The following is a 22,734-nucleotide window of genomic DNA, read 5'->3' as shown; positions in this document are numbered from 1 at the left end:
TACTTGGAAACTCACCTGAAACTTTGTATTTTACTCTGTCAGTTAGAGAAAATGCTTAGATTTTCATAGCACTGCCTTTAACTTGGATAACCGTGGAGACCCAATGGCAAATTAGAATATCCAAGAAATTATTTTAGAGACGTGCTAAGGATAAGAACTTTCTGTTGCCTCTTAGTAAATCAGTAGGTAGGTGCTTCTGGCAAAAGAGGCAATTTCAGAAATAATAACAGGAGATAGCAAGGTGGAATAACAGGGACCAGATTTACCTTCCTGCCTAAAACAACTAAAAGACAAAATATGTGAAGTAATGGTTTTCCAATGTAGGACAACAAGCAATTAAAGATAGTTTAAAATAAATTTAAAAAGATAACTAGACAATTCTCTCCAAATTATACTCTAGAGAGTTTTTAGGTTGCAATGCAGCAAGGGGACCCAAGCAGAGCCTAGCAGAATCTCTGAGTTGAGGAGGCAGAGCTGACAGAACAATGGGACCAGGAGGACTAGATTATATAGGCAAGACCTTGGGATATGAGGGAGCTGCACAGAGAAAGAACTGTAGTGTCAATCAGGGCTGTCCTCAAATATTCAAATGAGTGCAGACCAGAACCTGTGTATAAAGAAACTACTCAAGGTCAGGCAAGAACTAACTTGAGATGATTAGGAGTTGCAGCGCCTCATCTCACACAGACTTGAAAATACTACCTGATTCCACCAGCCAAACCAGAGAAGCCCATGAATCACAGGGCATTGGGGGAATACACAGAAAAATCTTTCCTTGGCTGTGAAAGGTTGTTAGCTTGAGCATAAGTTCTACTCTAGCTCTGCCTAATAAATCTTTATGACTAAAAAGGAAGAATTTGTTTCCAAATGACTTAATTATGTTTCAGAACAAAACTTAAAAGTATTTCTAGGAAGGGCCTCCCCTGTGGCGCAGCGGTTGAGCGCTGGGTTGCGAAGCTGCCCGCGGCCTCGGAGGCGCCGGTTCGATCCCCAGCTGCTCCCCGGCCACCAGAGGAGGGTCCCACATGGCGCGCAGACCTCTCCTGCCGCCCGCTGCTCCCCTCAGCAGTGTACTTCGGTCCTTCTGCCTGCTCTGCTCCCCGCTCTGGCTCTGGTGAATTCTCTCACCCTCCCGCGCTTCTGACTGTACCCAGTGCATGTATAAACAAAAACAAACAAACAAATAAATAAATAAAACATGCCTCTATTTAAAAAAAAAAAAAAAGTATTTCTAGGAATACAAAAATATTTGGTGGTCCAGAAGGTAAAAATTAAACTGGTATCCAATCAAATATTACTTGGGACTAAAAAAGAAGGAAAACATAACTACTTACAAAAAGAGAATCAATCAATTGAAAGGACACTGATTGAATTAGAAGTATCTGACAAAGACAGAAATTATAACTATATTCCAAATGTTTACTAAGTTAAATAGAATAAAATTTTGACATTAACATCAGATATATACACTATAATGCCTGAGGTGAAAAATACACTGGATTAGATGTTGCCGGAAAACCATGATTAATATACTTGAAGACACAGTGGTAGAATCCTTTTTAGAAATTCACTACTGTCTAATATTATCGTAACATTACATGTAAAATTCAAGAACTTTACCGCAGTGTACATTCATTCATTCCACTACCAGATTTTGTGCTATTATTGTAACATATTTTACTTTAATATTTTATATGAACCCCATCATAAACTTCTCATTGTTTTGCTGTAAACAACCTTCTTTTAAATAAATTAAGAGAGAAGGGATAAAACATCCAGATACCATAAGTGAAATATACAGAACATCCGTGAACTGAGAATAAGTTGAACTGGCCTAATAAAGTTAGAAATGGAGTTCCCACATTTGGTGGAGGAGCAAAATACTTGAAGAAATAACAGGTGCCATTTTTTAAAATTCAATGAAAACTATAATCCTGAAGATTCAGGAAGCTCAATGAACCGCAAGCATAGGAAATATACACAAAACCACACAAAGGCACATCATTATCAGATTGCTCAAAAACACTGATAATGAGAAAATCTTCATTGCAGTTGAGGGGGGAGGAAAATGCATCTCATGCTGAGGAGCAGAGATTGACAGTAGATTTCTCATCTAAAATGAAAAGTTACTGAATGAAAATCTTTAAAGATTGAAAGGAAAATAACTGTCAACCTAGATTCTATATCCAGTAAAAATGTCTCTTAAAATCAAATGCAAGCTAAAGACACTATAAATATACAGCCACTGAAAGAATTCATCAGATTTGGACTAAAAGAAATGTTAGAGTGCTGCAGGCAGGAGATTGATGACAAATGAGTATCCAGATCTAAACAAAGTTAATTCAAAAAAATTAAAAAAGAAGGAAAAGGGAGAAAATAACATGTAAGTTGAGAAAAAAATCACAAGGTGGTAGATATAAACCCATCCATATAAAATTATATTAAACATAAATAGGCTAAATAAGTATCTCAATTAAATGCAGAAGTTGTAATACTGGATTTAAAAATATGTGGCCTATAAGGAAGTCATTAAATATGTAAATATGCAAAGAGGATCATAGTAAAATTGTGGAGAGTAATATACATGCTAATAATTAGCAAAAGAAAGCTGGAATTTACTTATCTAAAGACAAAGTAGATTTCAGGGCAAAGACTATTACAAGGAATAAAGATGTTATTTCATTATGGTGAAAGGGTCAGTTTCTCAAGAAGACATATCAATCTATATATTATGAGATACAGAGTAATATCTATTTATCTCCTTCAAAGTACTGTGTCCCTTATTTTGGATTGTATCTGAGTTGTTGGTGCCAATGCATATGGGGCCATGTCCTCTACTCTTGATACTGTCTATTCATCTAGGACTTAATACTGTCTAATATCTAGGACCCTATCACCTTATATGGTCCCCAGTTCTCTCTCCATGAATGTTGCTTTTGAGGGTGGTCTCTCTTTCTTACTTGCCTAGATTCTTAACAAGGGATTTCCTGGCACTGCTTCTGTGCCATGCTCAAGGGCATAGGAAGGATACCACCCCGGAGCAAGAACTCAAACCATCAAGGTCTTGCCTAGGTTCCTATGTCCCTGTTGGCCTAAACCCACCATGTAACCATTTCCTCCTGTGACTTGCTGCCTCCGTGCATGTCTGCCATGGAAAAGAGACAAAGGGCCCCACTCTCAGAGCTCACACACTATGGTCTTCACGGCACCCCAAACAGTGCTCACCCACAATTGCTGTTTTCTAGCTTCTCAAAGGCTTTTCCTACCCATGGATTGTTCATTTCTTTGTTTAAACAAACTATTTCTTGTGCCTCTGTGTATGCTGCACGTGTTGACAATATAGTTGTTCTCAAATGTTTCTCTCTGCCTCTCCATTCGGGCTGCTCTGGAGACACAAACCAGAAAGTGAATCTGTTTTTTTTGTTTTCTGGTCTCCCTCAAAAAGAGAATAGAAAAGTCCAATTCCTGAATAGAGAGGAGACGAGGGAGGGAAAATAGAAAAGACCTAACGAAAGACATAATAATGTAAAAAATGTGACTCAAGTGCAAAGACCTTTCCTATTCCTATATATGATGGCCAACATAAAAGTAACATTTTGTAATTGTGCTTTCATTTAATGTGTATTAAAAACTAACCATTATAATAGTGTGTCTTGAGAACAAAACAAAGAATAGTGAGTATGATCCATTCTTTGGAAAAGTAGGGTTCCGTGGAATCAGAAGGTAACTTCCTGGGGGGCACATGTTGGATACACCTGCCATCCTGCTGTCAGTGATAACCACCCTTTTTGCTCCTCGGAATTACAGAAAATATTTGTAAACACAAGACCTTCGAAAGTTGACAAGCAGTTGTGAGCTTCACATTCCAAAATAAGTATCTATATGTGTGTGTATGTGTATACACACATATTAATTTAATATATATTGAATTATATAATATATATTTAAGTTTCAAATGCCTTCTTGCTTTATTTTAAAATTGTGTAAAGTAATTCTACATAAAAGGTGGATAGCTACGTCAAAGGTTAAATTGCAGCACGAGGCAGAATATTACAGAATGCCTAGGAGTGGAATTGCTGGATCATATGGAAGCTCTATGTTTAGTAGGTCCAGAAATCTCCACACAGCTCTCCATAGTGGTTGGACCAGTTTGCACTCCCACCAACAGTGCACAAGAGTTCTTTTTCTCCACATCCTCGCCAACATTTGTTGTTGCTAGTTTTTTAATATGTGCATTCTCACTGGTGTGAATGGTATCTCATGGTAGTTTTGATTTGCATTTCCTGATCCAAAGAGCACCTGCACTAGTTTATAGCAGCACTGTTTACAATAGCTAAGCTTTGGAAACAACCCAAATGCCCAAAATAGATGACTGGATCAAGAAGATGTGGTACATATATACCATGGAATATTACTCAGCATTCAAAAAAGATAAACTGCAATTTGCACAACATGGATGGCGCTGGAAGGGATCATGCTCAGTGAAATAAGCCAAAAGAAAAAGAAAAATACCGGATGGTCTCACTCATAGCAGGAATCTAGAAAACTTAAATAAGGACCAGGAAAATGAATATAAGAAAGTGAAAATCAAAGTCAACAAAAACTATGAACCAGAGACACTTTTGGGAGCAAAGGTTTGGGTCAGAATTGGGCGTTTGCAATTGTATAGGGGATAATAATTTAATATTAAAAAAAAAAAAAAAAAAAAAAAAAAAAAAAAAGAATATTACAGAATGCCCAGTAACTGCATAGACTTTGTTTCTCCAACTGAAGTTTAAGAAACCTTGACTTTCCACAATTTCTTTGAGAAATTCAAGATTTTATTTGGCCATTTCATAGCGGGATCCCAACCTCCCTGAGCCAAACCCACACAAGGAGGAATGTTTCTCTTTCTCACTCCAGTGATATTGGAGTAGGTGCTCATTTAATGCACACTTCCATAACACCACCCTCTGAAGCTTATTTCCAAGTGAACAAGTCAACTTTACAGAGCAATTCATATTGTTAAATTGAATTTTAATGATATAATTGCATTCATGCTAAAATCACAAGGATAAATGTGCACTTAGAGAGCTTGGTGCAGTCCTTGGCACAGGAAAAAGGATCCAGCGAAGATTAGCTGTTACTATTTGGGGAAATTTACGGCAAGTTTTATTTTAGTACATGTTCACAGAACTTTATTAGTACATCTCATTTAGCTTAGCCATGAGGTTGCAATCTTTTTCTTTAAAAAAATCTCTGAGCATTACTCAAGTGTAATAAACATTAAGAAAGAGAGTAACTGCCAGGAGCTTATTAGTTACCGTTGGGGGGTTTCGGGGGGGAGCAGTTTCCAGAAAGAGAAAGGACTCCAAAAAGATATTATCACTTTCTTTGAGTCATCAAAAAAGTTGCCTCATTATTAGGACAAAACTTGGAATTGAAACAGAAAAATAAAGTGCCTGACCCAAGCCTGGTCACAAGGGCAGGAGAAGGGCTACTTCCACCACCACAGTCCCTTGTGTTCTTCCCTCTTTAACCCTCTCCGTGCCCTCTCCCCCATGTGTGCCTCAGATCCATTGTTTGCCTAAAATTCTGCTTTTTTCCTGATCCTTCATTCTGTTCCCCTAAAACCCCCCTATAAGTGAGACCATCTAATATTTTTCTTTTTCCTTCTGACTTATTTCATTGCGCATGCTATGGTGGTGGGAGAATTATGGGAATTATATATGAGAGGAGAAATCAAATGTTGTACAAAAATGAACAACAGTGTAAGAAAATAAAATAATGAGTTTATCAGAACGGGGGGCGGGGAAGTAAGGGCTGCTTCCATTTTTAGTCCCCAGTCTCCAGGTCTGTGTGTCCATTCTCGCTCACCTTTGATGCCTAAGAATATATACTAGTACTTCTTTTTTTTTTAAGAATTATTTATTTATGCATACAAGAGCTGGGGTAAAGGCCAGAGGTGTGGGGGATGAGAGGATTCACCAGAGACAGAGTGGGGAACAGAACAGGCAGATTGACCCGAAGTACACTGCTGAGGGGAGCAGCGGGTGAGACAGGAGAGGTCTGCTGTGTCATATGGGACACTCGCCGGCCGGCCAGGGATCAAACTCGTGCTGCAGAGGCTGCGGATTGCTTCATAGTGCGGTGCTTAACCCCTTGCGCCACCAGGGAGGCCCAGTACTTCTTTTTTTTTTTTTTTTTAATATATATATATATATATATATTTATGCATAAAAGAACTGGGGTGTAGGCCAGAGTTATGGGGGCGGGGTGAGAGGATTCACCAGAGACAGAGTGGGAAACAGACCAGGCTGATCTTTTGAAATACACTGCCAAGGGGAGCAGCGGGTGAGACAGGGGAGGTCTGCTATGCCATGTGGGTCACTTTCCTGGCTGGGGATCGAACTCAGGCCACAGTGGTAACAGCATGATAAATCCCTTCTTCTTTTGTTTTTACATAATGTTTTTGGAAGTAAATAATAGTTGACTCTGTCAAACAGTAACTTAACTGTATTTTGATACGGTAATTTTTTTTGTTTGCCTTGGAGCCTGACAATTATGATGACATTGAATAGAGGTTAGAAGTGACATTAATTATCAGGATAACCTAGATATTTACATGAATGCCAGTTTTGATGAAACCTCAGACTCTTATTTGACATACACATTATCTCAGTTGTGAACATAAAGACCACGTTGCCATTGAAATGTTGACAGAATAGCTCTCAATTTGCTTGCCAAAAAAAAAAAAGCAATTTTTAAAAAAACCACGAATTATCCAATACCTGTGTAAAAAGCAACTGCATTTTAAAGCAAAGTTATGGCTGGGTTTAAGAAGAAATGTCACATAAAATATAGCTATGAAGTATTTCCACAGTTGTTGGAGCTCACCATTTAAAAATCAAAACTTCTTAAACACTGGCCACAAACCCTGGAAAGACTTGCCTTTGGACAACAAAGTAACAAGAAACAAAAAATGCACAAAAGTAATGGTTGCTGAATATTTCCTTTCTAAGCAATTTTTTCTGCATCTTCCATCCCAGAGGTCTCCTCTCAGTTCCTCACCAGCCACCCCAGTTTTACAGATCACACTACCTCCTTTTTTCAGCTTTTTCTCCCACCTCTTCCTTTGCAATCCTTTCTTTCACAACTCTCATCTCTGTATACAGGAAGGGGGGGGGTAAGGGGTAGGCAGAAAAGTGCCTGTCATTTCATTATGTGGAACAACTACCTGCAAAGTAAAACCTGTCTCCACTGTTTCTACTTCACACCCATGTCCCAGCTTTGTCTAACAGTCCATTGAAAGGCTTTCCCAGCACAGGCATGTATCCCTAAAAGGAATTCTGCTGACCTCCTAGAGCTCCGATGAAGCGGTCTTTCCCTTAATATCATAGAACAAAGCTTACTACTACTGTAGTGTTCTGCATGTTCCATTGCTAGCATATAAAAAATTCTGAACATGGAGTTGGAGTGGGTAGGGAGGATTCGGATTGTGGGGAGCCTTGAAGGTGAGAAGAAACGGTGTTGTTTGGATGTGACTCGTTTTTATACATGGATTATTCATAAGTGAGGTGTTTGGTTTCTAAAACTATGGCGATTTTCTGATTATGTTTCTTTTTCCAATTGCTAGCTTCATTCCACTGTGGCCAGAAAATACACTTTGTGTTTGATATTATGAAGCTTGTTTAAACTTGCTTTTTTTTTCATCCCGCATTTGGTAAATTTTAGTATTACATGTATATTTGAAAAGAATGTGTTCCACAGCCATTGTTCTATGGACCGAAGAGAGTAAACTTGTTAATCTTGTGGTTCACATCTTCTGTATACTGACTCGTTGTCCTGCTTGTTTTATCTAATGGAGAAAGCTCTGTTAACCTTTCCTACTGTCCTTATGGATTAATTTATCTGTTTTAAGACTTATGCCAATTGTGAGGATGTAGAAAATGATGTGACTTAGAATCGATGAGATATGGAAAATATTGCACATCTAGATATAGAAATAGTGGGTAGATTTTAGTCGCAATAGAATAATTAAGCAACTTGTGTACATTCTGACCTATAGTTAGAATGGGAAGATACCACAATGTCTAGGGTTGAGTTTAGTTTGGGGGTGAAGGGATGAAGTGGGGTGGATTCCACAGGCAGGAACCTAAAGTTTCCATTTAACTATGCTTTGACCCACGAGCAAATCTTTACCAACTTGTACACTGCTTTTTCAGCTGAGGGTCTCACCCTCAAACCCCTTTCTAGGAAAAGGAATTTCAACCAGGGGTTCCATGGACATCCCAATTTGTGGGTATCAGGGGGTGCTCTCGATTTCCTCAAAAAATAAATAACATTGTGTTCATATATACAGTTGGGTGTTTTTCTGGAGAGAAGGTCTAGCTCTCACTAGATTATCAAAGTTGTCATCCAAAAGGGAGCCAGGACCACAGCTTTCACACCAGGTATCTTTTTAGCCAGCACACACTCAAACCCACAGAGAGGAGCCACAGAGGGCAGGGCATGAAAAGTCACAACAACCCAACAACACAACAACCCATTCCCTCTTTCCTGGAGCACCCTCCCTTCCCTCAAAAGCCAGTCCAGTGCTACCAAATTGCATTCAGTAACTGTGAGGCAGGGGTAAAAAGACTATCAACAGCCCCCTCTTATACTGAAGCATTAACTTCCTATTATTAAAAAAGAAATATTATGAATAATACATCTTTACATTTCTGCTGACTCATTGACTTTTCTCTGAATCTGAATCTGAATCTCTGAATTGAATCTCTGAACTGAATCTCTCTCCTCTCTGCCCCTGGTTCTTCCTTAAGACAAGTCAGGAGTCATAGACTATAAGGTCCTCACCCAAGAGAGAAGCTTCTCTTTGGGGTGACTTCTGCCTGAGGTGGTCCCCACATGATGTAATGTATGCATTCCATGGGCCAGCTGCTGTGCAGCTATGGACTTTATAGGTGTCTTGTGATTCAAGAGTGTTTTTGATCCTGGATACATTTCTGCTATGGCAACAGTCCTAAAGATGTGGCTTAAGGCCTATCCTGCGCTGTGACCTCATACTTTTTTCCACGTTTTATTTATAAACATTTCAGGATGACAGTTGACAACAGGGTCATGCACAGGAGGAAGACTGCAGTGTAAGGAGACAGGAAAGGCTAATTAAAGTTCAGTGGCCTTTCCCAGGTGGATGTCTTCTGGACCTCAGGCATGAAAAGCTGGATTAGTTGACTCCTTTCCCCAAAGAAATCAAGGAAAACAAATGTGCCAAAAATATCTAGAAGGCTTAGAAGAATCAGAAAAAAAAAAGAAAGAAAAAAAGAAAACCTTTTTCTCTCACAGGTAAAAACCCAACCTAAAACAATAACCAGTATAAGGATAGTTTTTAACCCAATGAATCTGAATATATTTTTTCATTTTCATTTTTATTATTTTTATTTGTTTTTATTATTTTTTAAATTTTAAACAGTATTTGCTTCCCCCCACCCCCTCAGATTGAGTCTCCATAGAATTTCCTTCCCCAAGACACCCGTGCACCATCACCACAGTCCTCTGTGCTCCTCCCTCTCTCCCTCTGATCCCTCTCCTTCCTCCTCCCCTGCAGGATGGCTCTGGTTTACAATTGTCTGTTTTTGCTTTGTTGTGTTTTGTACTGTTTTTTTTTTTTTTTTACACTGATGTCTTATTGGGTTCCCCTATATTCCTGTTATAAGTGAAACCATCCAATATTTTTCTTTTTCCTTCTGGCTTATTTCACTGAGCATAATTCCTTCTAGCTCCATCCTGAGTATGAATATATTATATAGCTTTATTTATATAGGTACAGGAAAGTCTGCTGGGGTGATTTCCAGGAATGGCTTCTAAGATTTTAAAAATAAATTCATGAAAGAGATACTTGTTTTTGTCTTTTCTGTTACTGGTTATTTATGGCTGAAGGTGTGATGTCGGAGCTGCAGCAGTCATTTTGTGACAATGAGGAAATCTAGGTGATTTGCAGATGGCAAAGCAGAAAGGCAGAAAGAAACTCAGTCCTTATGACACATTGAACCGCTAAATTAACTAGCCCTTAAATCTCTCCTGGAATCCTTGTCTTGTAAAATTGTAGGGTTTTTGTTTATTGGTTGGGTTGGGCTTTCTGCTAAGAGTAAGATCTTCCAAAATGACTCAGTGATATTGTGCAATTAATTTCCAAAGGGTTGTACCAATTCTTCTCCTACCAGCAATGTGCAGAGGCCAGTCTCATTGCAGTCCCAAGGGAGGTTGTTTGCATCCACCACAGTATCACTATATGTGTGCACCATCTACTGATGGAGTATAGATATTCAGTTTTTGCTAAATTAAATTGACTACATTTAAAATGTTTCCTCTTGATTGTTTTTACTTTTTCTAAAGTAAACTGAACAGACAAGATGGGTTCAGATTTGAACAAGTGCTCTCTCCATTCCCACCCCAGATTGTCTTATTTCATCTCTCAAAGTGCACCACTCCCTGCTTAGGTAGCCTAACCTGAAAGGTCTCTCCTAACTACTCCTTTCCCTTTACAGTCTCCATTAGTCATTTTCCAAATCAAAACACTTATTTTACTTAACATTTTTTACTCTTTTCACAACACTTTATCTTATCCATTCATTCTCTCTTCTCTGAATTGCCAAAACAGTTTTCTAACTGGTGGACCTGCCAATTATTTCAGCTTCCTGATTCAAACCACCTTCTATATTTCTGTGATTTTTTTTACTATTATATCTTTATTGCAGTAACATTGGTTTATAGCACTGTGTATGAGTCAGAGGTTCACGCCTCTTCAGATGTATGTCACCACCCCACACCCACAGGCCCCCATCACAACCCATTGGGCTTTGTCCACTTTTATTCCCCTCCCCCCCCCATGCTCTCTTGTAGCCTCAATTGTGCAGTCAGATTTCTAGGGTTTTATCTGATCCTTTGTTTTGTTCTATACAAGAGACCATGTAATAAGGATCTGTCTTAACCCATCACTTGCTTCTTTATATCCACAATTGTGTCTGTCTTTGTTCAGCACATGATTTGGGTTTTCACTTGGCATTTAAGGCACTATGTACCCCTCTGGTCTATCTCCCTCCCATCCTGTTCTCCTGCCATCTTTAACTGCTAACACTTGCAGGTGCACAATGCCATGTCATGCCTCCTTGTTTTTGAACAGTTTTCTCTTTCTAGAACGCCTGTGCCTGTTTACCTTTTCCTAGTTTAAAAACTCAACTTAGATATTGCCCCTTCCAGAATGCAGTTCCTGCCTCACCCTCATCTGTGCCGCCACTGCACTTATCACAACTGTCTTCCCCCTACTAGATTGTGAGCAGGGTTTATGCTTTATTGCCTAACACTAATTGCCTAGTCTACTAATAATAATACTGATTATAATGATGAGAGCACTTACAACATGGAAGCAATGGCTGCGTAGACACTTCTTTTACATTCAACCTAATTTATAAGTTATTCAATTTAACTCTCCCACCTGCCTTCTCAGGTAAGCTACTATAATTATTATTCTCATTTTATATGGGAAAATGGAGGTGCAGAATGCTTAGGAAATTTTCCCAAGTCACACAGTTGCTAAATCACAAAGCAAGGATTTGAACTCAGACAGTCTGACTCCAGAATGCATGTGTTTGTCCATGTTCATGGACAGCTTTTTTGATTGCTTGAGAAATGTGTGGTTCATGGAGGTTAAATTGAGGGTGGTGAAGATGCTCCCAATGCTTCTGTCCCAGTTGTATCTCCTGCGGGAGGCAGAAGGGTTGGGCTGGTGTAAGGTCCCCTTCCTTCTACAGTTTTCTCCTCATGAGCCCTTTGATTCCACCATGTGCTATGCCTCTTCCTCTATGCTCTGATCCTCTGATACTCACTGCCTTCTTTCTCAGGAAATAATCTGATACCTCTACAATCATCATCATAATGCTGCTGATGAGAAGTGCTCACATTTATTAATTGTTCACTGCATCCTGTTAAACATTTTACCACTGGTGACAGAATAAAGACTAAATCCCTTGTAAAGAAATTTTAAACAAGAAAATTTGGTGTGTGTATTTAACTTCCCTTTTAATATCTAACTCTGCATCTTTGTGCATATACAAGGGGTTCCACTTACTTGAAAATTTATCAGTCGTTCTGTCGATGATCCAGTTACAATACCTATGATGTCATATAAGTCATTTCCATTTTTAAGCAGAACTGGGGCTCTGGGTTGATTGTCAGTGGAGTGGCTCTGAACAAGGGGAGTCAAGAGAGTGTTGCTTTTGAGAGGTGTGCCTGTGGAATGTATAGGGATCACTTTTTCTGGATGTTACTCTTTCCCACTCCTGTCCTGCTATGGCTCAAATGTTCAGAAACTTGTTTGTATGATGAGTTACGGATGGAGAAACAAGAATGCATATTTTGATGAGTAATTTATCCCTTACTACAGGGACAGTACTTGTCTGAATGAGTTGACCTCAGAGTGTAAGGAAAGAGAGCCTCTCCTGTTATAAAGAGGAGAGGCAAGGGAGAAGACAGTCTAAGTGTGAGCAAGAGGAATTACTCCCACACGTGACCTTTGACACCCACTTCCTGCTCCTGGCCAACCCTTTAGAGATTATTTTCAGGGAGTTTTCCCTCTTTCTGTGAGGCCAAAGACTTTGCTAGTTATAAGGCTCTTTGTTGTGTGTGACATGTCCCAGCAAGTATGCAGTAAAACCACAGAGAAACGAGGGATTAAAGAAATAAGCTGGGCAAACTCAGAAACGCCTCCTGCAGAACTTCTCCAGGCCCGAGGTAAACATTTCCACCTACCTCCTGCCTCTTCAGTTTCACAGTTTATTTCTCACTGTGTTCTACTGTGGTGATTCCTTCTACTATAGAGAAAGGGAGGCAGTGGTCCATGAGAGTGACTCCCAAGGAGCACAGCTCTCCGGGTTTTGGACTGAAAGAGAGAAAATGCCCCTTCTGGGTGAGATGATCACAAGAAGCAAGATGGCGTGGCCCTAGTGACTGCACTTTCCCAACGGACACACCAAGAATGGCCTTTCTTTGAAACTGTATCCCGTAGTCTTTTGATTGGGACACTGGCCCACCTGAAGTCATATCAGACCTATAGGAAGATTTCTTCTCAAGATTTCCATCTTCTTCCTCTCACCTGAATGAGCAATAGCAGAATGAGGCCTCCATCAGTCAAGTTCCAAGTGCCATTTTTACAAGGAGGAGGCCCATACATCCTTACAATGATTCTCAGCCTTGGCATATGCAGCAGCCTCATCCAGATTCCAGCAAAGAGGAATTGGCAGGGCATGAATAAGGACAGAAGGTAATTGAGGAGCCGGGGCTGGTTTTAAGGCAGGACAGAGCCCAGCTCCACGAGCTGAGCTGGAAGGAATTTGCTGCATGTGCCAGATGCCATAAAGAGCTGTGAGCTAGTTGAGCTTTCTAGTGCTCAAGAGCAAATCAATCAGATGAACCACGACTACAGCTCTGCTACAGACCATGAGTTCATGCGGGCTCCACCCCACAGAGCCAGTGCCACCGGCACTGGGGCCTGCAGTGGGAGATGGTGAGAGCCACACAGCTGATGACGGTTGATGCCAGAAGGGACAGGCCAAGGGGCTCTTCATGAACACCGAGAACAGTCCCAGAGTGAATACAGACTTCAACAGCTGGGGTTTCATTCTCATCACTGCTGGGCAAATTGGGGGTGCTAATTGTGGAGCTGGAGAGCTGTTAAAATCAGAGCAGATAATGTTCAAGAACAGTGACAAAACTTAGGCCAGCATCTGCAGTTGAGTAGGCACAAAAGCTTTTCACCAGGAGAAGAAATGAAGAGAAGGCACCAAAGAAATTAGAAAATGAAGGAAACTGGTTGGTAGATTCCTTCTCTGTGTTACCTCAGCTCATCCAATTCATTGTTACAGCTCTTATCACACAGTGATCAGATAATAAAAAGACTATCACTCATGGATGGAGCTTTTATAATGTGTCATATCGTTAGGGGAGTTTAATGTACATTGTTTCATTTAGTGCAGGCTTGGAGAGGCTAAAATATATGTATGTATAGGGTATGTATTTATCTCCTATTTTCAAAGGCCCACTTTCTTTCTTTGCTGCTAGTGTATACATGTGTGTGCGCATAACTATGAAGTGGCAATCAGGTTCAAATTCTGTTCCCCCTGACACCAAACCCCAAATCGCAGCCATTATCCATACAGTGTTTCATTTTCAAAGCAGGTACTGCACAAGAATTTGTGAATTAATAAACTATGACCCCAATCCCTCCCCTCCGACCCCACCCCCCAATGGGGGGGGTTGCAATTGTATGGGGAATATAAAAATAAAATTTATTATAAAAAAGTAAATAGATACTTTAAAATTAAATAAATAAATAAATAAATAAATAAACTATGGCACTGACAGTCAAGAAAATAAAATTAACCAAACTCACCCAGTTTGGAAATTAAAAAGAGAATATTCCCTGGGAACCAAAGAGAGGGACATACATTGGACATATGGTCACAGACTGAAGTTTTCCGTTTTCTCTCCCTGTAATAGCCCTGGCAGACAGCTAATAAGGAAAACATATTGCAGAAGGAATCTTCTCTTCTCTCAGATCACATGATGCAAATTTTTGGTAGCAGCAGAGTTTGCTGAAAACAAATAATCTGACAATAGGTGAATTCGACTCTCTCATCCTAGTGGGATAATTATACCAAGGATTCAGGAGTTTATCCACTTGAGAACTGACCCTATATAAAGAAAAATCAAGGAGGGAGCCATAGAAAGAGTGATTGTCCCCATCAGCAACATGAGTTCATCAGCCGCCACGCCCCCTCCCTCCAAGCTGAGATTGTTCATTTGATGGAATCATTTGCGATTGTTTTGGAAAGATAATCATTCATACCATCTGTGTAAGGATAGATGGACCCACTATTACATTTTTATTATAAAAGTTCCAACCAGATAATACCCACACAGCCGAGGGAAAGGAAATTACCTTTGGACACCAACAATGGGAAAAACCATGCTTGAAGTAGACAAACTCAGAATTCCTACAATCCCTTTGTCCCTTTTTTTTTTTTTTTTTTTTTTCATTTTAAATAAAGGCAGTAAGTAGCAAGCATGATACCTTGGGGGGGTATAGAATCCAGTGTTTTTTAACAAAGCTGACTAACAAGAAGTCAGCCCAGATATTTTCACCTCCGTGGTATTCCATGGAGAACAGAACAGGTAGCTCTTTCTGTTCAGTTCTGTTGGATCTCTGTGCTAACTCTTGGGCTGAGAAATTAGCAGGCATCCTACAAACACTTTTCCTTGAGTGTTCTGATCTTCCATGGCCTTCCCTTCTCGTAACCAGTCCACTGTAAGTGCTTGTGTAGAGTTTAGCAAGTAATTTCAAAATACTTCTAATTTATCAAAGTTTGTGTATAATTCATTTGCAAAAAGTGAATTTGATCATATTGGAATATCACCCTCCCCTCAAAAGTTAAATGGAGTTACCATATGACTCAGCAATTCCACTCCAAGGTATAGCCCAAGGGAAGTCACAAACATGTGCACACAACAATTTGTATGTAAGCAGAGTAACAGCAACATTACTCATAATCGTCCCAAAGTGTAAACAACTCAAATGTCCGTAATGGATGACTGGATAAACAATACGTGATATATCCATACAATAGACTATTATTCAGTAATAAAAAAGAATATAGTATTGATACAGGCAACAACATGAATAAACCTTGAACTCATCCTACCAAGTGAAACGAGCTGCTGTAAAAGGCCACATAGTGTACGACTTCATTTATATGAACTATCCAGACTTGGCAAATCCATAGACATAGAAAGTAGATTTGTGATTGCCTAGGCCTGGAGGAGATAGGTTCAGGATGACTTTTTTAGAGTGGCAAATATGCTTGGGAATTAGATAGTTGTTTGATGATGGTTGCATAACTTGTGAATTTATTAAAAACCATGAACTTGTATACTTTGAAAGGGAGAATTTTATAGTGCATGAATATCTCAACTTTTTTAAAGGAAAAAAGGGAAATACACACACTATCACTTTCATCATAGAGTCTTACATGGACCTTTTGGCCACAATGACCATGGAACTAGCATCATCCAACCTCATCACTCAATGAGAGAACAGAGCACTGAGGTTAAGAACATAATCTCTGATGTCAGATCACACAGGTTCAGTCTCTGGCACAGCCGCCTGCTAGTTGTGTGAGCAAGTTACTTAACTTCCTTCACTTATGGCCTAATGGCTGTGATTTTCGCAAAGCTGTTATCAAGAAGCAGAATTTGAAATCTGATTTTCACGTCATAGTTATGGGCATGCACACACACACATTTATATACATGACAGTAAAGAAATAAACCATGCCTTTTATAATAGGAGCTAAAATATCCTTGTCTGCAAATTAGATATTTTAGTAGTAGTAGCCTCTTAGAGCTGCCACGACAATGAAGTTAACTAATATGGGAATCGTGAGGTTTTATCTATTTTCATCATCATCCTCATCGCCACCATCATCTCAAGTGTCACAGTGGAAACTAAGTAGTGACCTATTTTCTATAGTGCTTTCAACTGAATGGTTCAATTAGCAATTATTCTGTAGCTATGCACGGTTGGTGATATGTATTTAATTTTATCGAATCACATCTCATGGTTATGAATTACTTTGAAGAAAGAGGCTACACATACCCTTCCTCCTTCTCACTTGTTTTACATTCCCCTGTATCCAGCCCGTGGTCAGCCCTTCATCTGCACAAGCTTTCTGCTTCCCCAGGGTCTGGGTTACTGGTTAGCTGGTCCCAGGGCTTCTATTATGGTATGATGTGTACTCCCACCACAGACCACAGAAGCCTGCCAATCTCACTGTGGAACGAATTACAGGAATTTATGCTGTCCTGGGAGCTGCATCAAGTGAATATGCTTGAAGTTCTGACTGTAAAGCGCTAAAGCTGAAGTTTCTTTATTGTTCTGGACCCAAAGAGCTACTTGGTGGCTATTAGAGGTGGTGGTTCACAAAGATGGCCGTAGTTATTATGTGAGTGCTGAGGGTCCTTCACTGTCACTGTGGTCCAGAGCTGGGAACAACAACGTGAACTGGAGAATTACAACCCCACCATTAAGCAAAAAATCTTCCAGGAGAAGGTCACATGAGAGAACGAGAAATGAGCATGGCTTGTGCATGGACACACAGCAGGCCCTAATTGGTTGGTGGTCCTGGACACTAAACTGCAGAACAGCTGCTCCTGACCAAGATCCTGACCAAGACAGGCTTTAAAGGAATGGTGAGTGCTTTCTAAATGACAAACTCATTGCATCACAAGAACTCCAATGCTTTCCTCACTGTTTTCTGCTTTTAGGGAATTGCTTGTTAATCTTCTCGTTCTTTTATTATCAGTCATTTCAGCCACTGTTTCCTGTTATTGTACTATCTAGGGTACGAGGTTCTGGGAAACACCATGACCAAATATCTTGTGATACCTCTTCATGCCTTGATGAGTCCTTACTACTGTCAGTGGGGTCTTCCAACTCCCGCTCTCTACTCCACAAATGACTTCAGGTCCCCACTCTAGAAGCTTCCACTTCTAGGGGCTAAATCCAAGTCCACAAGATGCTCATTAAGAATTCTTCCCTCCACATTATATTGGTAAACTTTGGTGATATTCTTTTCCTAGATGCTTGATTCTCTTTAGGTGAAAATAACCACAGTTCAGGGAAGAGGTTGTGTGTGATTATGGGGGTGAAGGAGGCACTAACCTCAATGAGGAGATAGCCCAGGATGGGTGCTGTAATCTTCACGAAACCCTCAGCAAGAGATCATGAAGGGAGTCACGTGTCCTCTGGTGCTCTTCAACTTCATGGCCCTAATTAGCAATAAGTGATTAACACCATGGTCGCGATTCGGAGAGGAAACTGAACTAGAGAACAAAGTGGTTGTCTGAAGCCCCCAGCTCTGGAGGAGCTATGGTGGGGCAATGTTCCAAGGTTCCCCCAGCTTCCTGCTGCTCCCTATGAACAGTGTCCCAACTTCCTGTGTAGCAGTTCTGGTACAAGTGCTACTATCATTCAAGGCTATAATAAAGTTCTGGAGGGGAAAAACATGGCTTTTATATTTTTCTCTATTTGCTCTCATGTCAAGCCAGCAGCACTGAAGCACCAGAACACTCAGTAAAACATTGTTTAGCCTAGTAACTGAGAACACATTTAGTATGCTAGCCTCCTTGTTTATTTTCAGGGTAGTGATAAAAGCACAGAAAAAAAAATCAGGGAAAACCAGTAAGTTACAGTAATATTTCAATACATCTGCAAAGGGCAAACAGTTTAGAATTTCTCCTGCCCCATCTGAAGTTGGAAATGCTCGCCACAGTGGGAAGCACAGCTATTTTCACTTGGCAAACCAAACCAAACAGCATGCACCTGCAACTCTGCATCTCTGACGTGAATTGCTGTGGCCAGAGGGTCAGTCTGTTCTCAGTTTTTCATCCAGAAACCGCGTTCTGCAAATGGAGAGAAAACCACCGTTGGATTAAAGGAATCCTTGCCATAGAGACTAAGCACACAACTTTAATTAACTCATCATTTTCTAATTAGCATCCCCAGAGCCCTATGCATGGACAGCTTATGTTGCAGAATGTGCCATCAAATTTTTCCAAACAGTTTCATAAAATAAAGTTTTGCTTTTACAAACATTTATTTTAGAAAGTTTGGAAAACATGGAAAAAATTTTGAGAGGTGAACAACCTCAAACCCATCATTCATATAAAATCACTTAATTTTTTATGTATTTCTTTTCAGTCTTTTAAATATGTTCTAAAGTTTGCATTTTATATGTAGTTGAGAGTCTAGTAGCTATGAAAGTGCCTTCTTTTTCATTTAATATTTTATGTTAGTCATTTTATTATTTTAGTATCCACTTCATAAAAATCAGTTAAAATCTGCATGTTTCCCTGAGTAGAAGTACAATAAATTACTTAATTACTCCTTTATTGTTGAATTATTGCAAATTTTCTAAAATGATCTCAGAATTTTGCTGTTATAAGTAATGCTGCCATGACTTCATTGTGCATATAGCTTTGGTATGTGTGTTAAGAATTATTTCCTTCAGAAAGATTTCCAGAAGTAAACTCCAATGTGGGAACTTACATTGGCTTTTCATGCAAAATGCCAAATTGATTTCTAAAAGTTTCATGCTTCCATCTGGTATGAGGTAGTCCTTTAATTACTAAATGGCATCATTTTTATCTAATATGATAGGCAAAAATACAATAAAAATGTTGACTGACTTTGTATTCTCTTGATTTTTTTTTCTTTTTACCAGTTGCCAACCAACTTTAAATGATCTCCTTCAGGATTTTTCCTATATTTATTTTAGTAGTGTTTTCTTATCTTTATTGCAAATTCTCTTTATGTACATAAGACCACCTTTTTCTTCTTCCAATTTGTTTCTATTGCTTTTTGTCCATTTTAAAGTTTGAGCTATAGAAATATGATTTGATATTGCTGGATCATATGGAAGCTCTATGTTTAGTAGGTCCAGAAATCTCCACACAGCTCCCCATAGTGGCTGGACCAGTTTGCACTCCCTCCAGCAATGCAGGAGAGTTCCTTTTTCTCCACATCCTTGCCAACATTTGTTGTTGCTAGTTTTTTTAATATGTGCCATTCTCACTGGTGTCAGGTGGTATCTCATGGTAGTTTTGATTTGCATTTCCCTGATGACAAGTGATGTTGAACATTTTTTCATATGCCTGTTGGCCATTTGCATTTCCTCTTCAGAGAAGTTTCTTTTTAGCTCTTCTGCCCATTTTTTGACAGGATTGTTTTCTATGTTGTTGTTGAGTCTCATCAGCTCTTTGCAGATTTTTGTGATCAGTCCTTTATCATTAGTGTTGTGTGCAAAAATGTTCTCCCAATTGGTGGGGTTTCTCTTTTTTTTTTTTTTTTTTTTGTCTCTTTTGCTGTGCAGAAGCTGTTACCCAAAGGACACAGAAACATCAATTCCAAAGAGCACCTGCACCCCTATGTTTATAGCAGCACTGTTTACAATAGCTAAGCTTGGAAACAACCCAAATTCCCAAAAATAGATGACTGGATCAAGAAGATGTGGTACATATATACCATGGAATATTACTCAGCATTCAAAAAAGATAAACACATGCAATTTGCAGCAACATGGATAGTGTTGGAAGGGATCATGCTCAGTGAAATAAGCCAGAAAGAAAAAGAAAAATACCGGATGGTCTCACTCATAGCAGGAATATAGAAAACTTAAATAAGGGACCAGGAAAATGAATAACTATAAGAAAGTGAAAATCAAAATCAACAAAAAACTATGAACCAGAGACACTCTATGGGGGTTTGGGGGTGGGGAAGGGAGGGATTGGGGTCAAAATAAGGGGGTTGCAAAATAAGGGGAATATAAAAATAAAATTTATTTTAAAAAATTAAAAAATTAAAAAAATACAAATAGATGAGACAAAAAAAAAAGAAATATGATTTGATAGTGGTCCTACCACCGACCTTTTTTCCTTAGGGATTTCCGGTACTGACTGTGTACATAGACCATTTTTACCCTCTAGAAATTTTATAAATATTTATCTCTACTTTCTTTTAGATTTTCCTAAATTTCTTTTCAAAATTTTATAGCACTAGTGTGTTTAAAATTTATTTTAATGAATGTTGGACAATATTAATAGCTAAACCGGATCTTATATAACCCATCCTGCAAATATCTAACCGGATTCCACATTCTTGTCCAGTTAATTCATCCCTTCTTCTCTGGATGTGTCTATTGTCCCTATGTAGCTAGTGTCCTCTCAAGGTTTTTTATTCATTTTCTACTTTGTTTTATTAATATGCTTGCAGATTTTTCTTCTAAATGCTATATCCCATACATGTAATTTTATAATATGCTTCAGCCTCTAGTGGATAACTTTCATCTCTGTTGAAAAATGCTTACCTGTTATTGTTGTTTACATTCTGGGGAAACTTTAGAATTATTTTAAATTCCTAAAATACATGATGACATTTTAATTATGACTACATTAAACTTAAGAATTTCATGTGGACTAGCCTTTATCAAAGAACACACAGGATCACAGCTCATATTCATTCTCTCATTAACATTGTCACCTTGAATTGTTGATTGTAAATGTATAGGTTCCTGACTGTATTCTAAATTTTTAAAAATGTGATAAAAGGGTAAAACATTTTATGTCAGCAAATTCCTCTCTGGAAAGTTCCTTAGGTCAATTTAAAATTTTTGCTGTGATCAAAATAGGATGCCAAAATAAATCTATTAGGATATCTTTGTGCTTATCTGCAATTTTGTGCCCTTTCTGTGGGATAAGCTCCTAGGAAGTGGGTAGCAAGGTATTCATAATTTTCATTTTGATGGTTCCTGCCAAACTGTCCTTGAATTAGACTGTACCAATCTGTACTCCTATTAACAGTGAATAAGAAATTCTGTTTTCTAGCACTGGATGTTATGAAAATTTAAAATATTTGCCAATCTGGTGAAAAATAGAATCTCCATGTTTTAATTTATATTTCCCTATTTACTAGTGAAGTGGAACATATTTTTTGATGTACATGACCATTTGCACTTCTCTGAATTGCCTCTTCAAATTCATTTTTAATTTTAAATTGATCTAATTTTATTTGTCTTTATACATGGCATATATTAAGCCTTCATCTGTTACACATTTTGCAGATATTTTCCCTTAATCTCTTCCATTTTACCATCTTTACTTTAAAGTAGTTATTCTTTTTCATGTGGTCACATTTTCATAATTTTCATTTTTGTCTTCTGACTTTCACCCAATTTTCTATTTTCTAATTTTATAGCTGTTTAAACTTTTAAACTGTGTAGACTCTAGCTTCTATGTGTGGTCTAAGCAAAAAATCTAATTTATTTTTCCTGAATATGCAGTTGTCCCACCTCCAATAATTGAAGTCTACCCTTTCAGGAAATGTTCTGTGTGTGTGTGTGTGTGTGTGTGTGTGTACACAACATGAAATTGTTCTAGGACTTAATTTTGTCTAAGGTCTGTGCATCCATTCCTATGTTAATGTGATATAATAATAACTATGATATAACTATGATATAATAACTATGATATAACTATAATAATAACTAATAATAACTATGATATAAAATAACTATCTGTAATAAAATAAACCTGATCAGACACTATGAAAGGAGTATAGTATTAGTTACTATATAGATATGCAGGATATACACACTATATTTTGCTAGCTTACAGGAAGAGTCTCTCTCTTTTTTTAAAGATTTATTTATTTATGCATACAAGAACAGGTGTACAGGCCAGAGGTGCAGGGGGTGAGAGGATTCACCAGAGACAGAGCAGGGAGCAGAACAGGTGGATTCACTGAAATACACTGCTGAGGGGAGCACCAGGCAAGACAGGAGAGGTCTGCTGCACCATGTGGGTAGCTCCCTGGCTGGCAGGGGATTGAACTTGTGATACAGAGGCTGTGGATAGTGTCATAGTGCTGTGCTCAACCCCTTGCACCACCAGGGAGGCCCAGGGAGAGTCTCTTTTAAATGTTATTTTTCACAGCCAATCTTTTGTACTTTCTCTCCAAAATCAGATTGTAAAACTCCTTTACAACTGTTTTTGGGGAATTTTGATTGGAATAGTTTGGTACTTTCATGTAGGTATGGAGAAAATTTACCTCTTCATTCATATTGTGTCTTCCAGTCAAGTCTGTTCATC

The 22,734-nt window shown here is 38.8% G+C and overlaps 1 long non-coding RNA gene across 2 annotated transcripts in view; it reads right to left on the bottom strand.

The window, feature by feature from the left end:
• The window catches only part of LOC119243020 (uncharacterized), a 47,225-nt gene that overhangs the window by 2,070 nt on the left and 22,421 nt on the right, over window positions 1-22,734 (bottom strand). For both annotated transcript variants that reach the window (XR_005124609.1, XR_008551345.1), the window contains exons 2-3: window positions 18,413-18,492; window positions 17,753-17,859 (exon numbers count right to left, since the gene is read on the bottom strand). This is a non-coding gene — a long non-coding RNA (uncharacterized LOC119243020). The remainder of the gene's footprint in view (window positions 1-17,752; window positions 17,860-18,412; window positions 18,493-22,734) is intronic.

Source organism: Talpa occidentalis, unplaced genomic scaffold, assembly GCF_014898055.3.
Source record: "Talpa occidentalis isolate TD23 unplaced genomic scaffold, MPIMG_talOcc4v2.1 talOcc4.13, whole genome shotgun sequence".
Taxonomy (NCBI): Eukaryota; Metazoa; Chordata; class Mammalia; order Eulipotyphla; family Talpidae; genus Talpa; species Talpa occidentalis.
The sequence above is the reverse complement of the archived record's forward strand: the minus strand, read 5'-3'. Positions and strand labels throughout refer to the sequence as shown.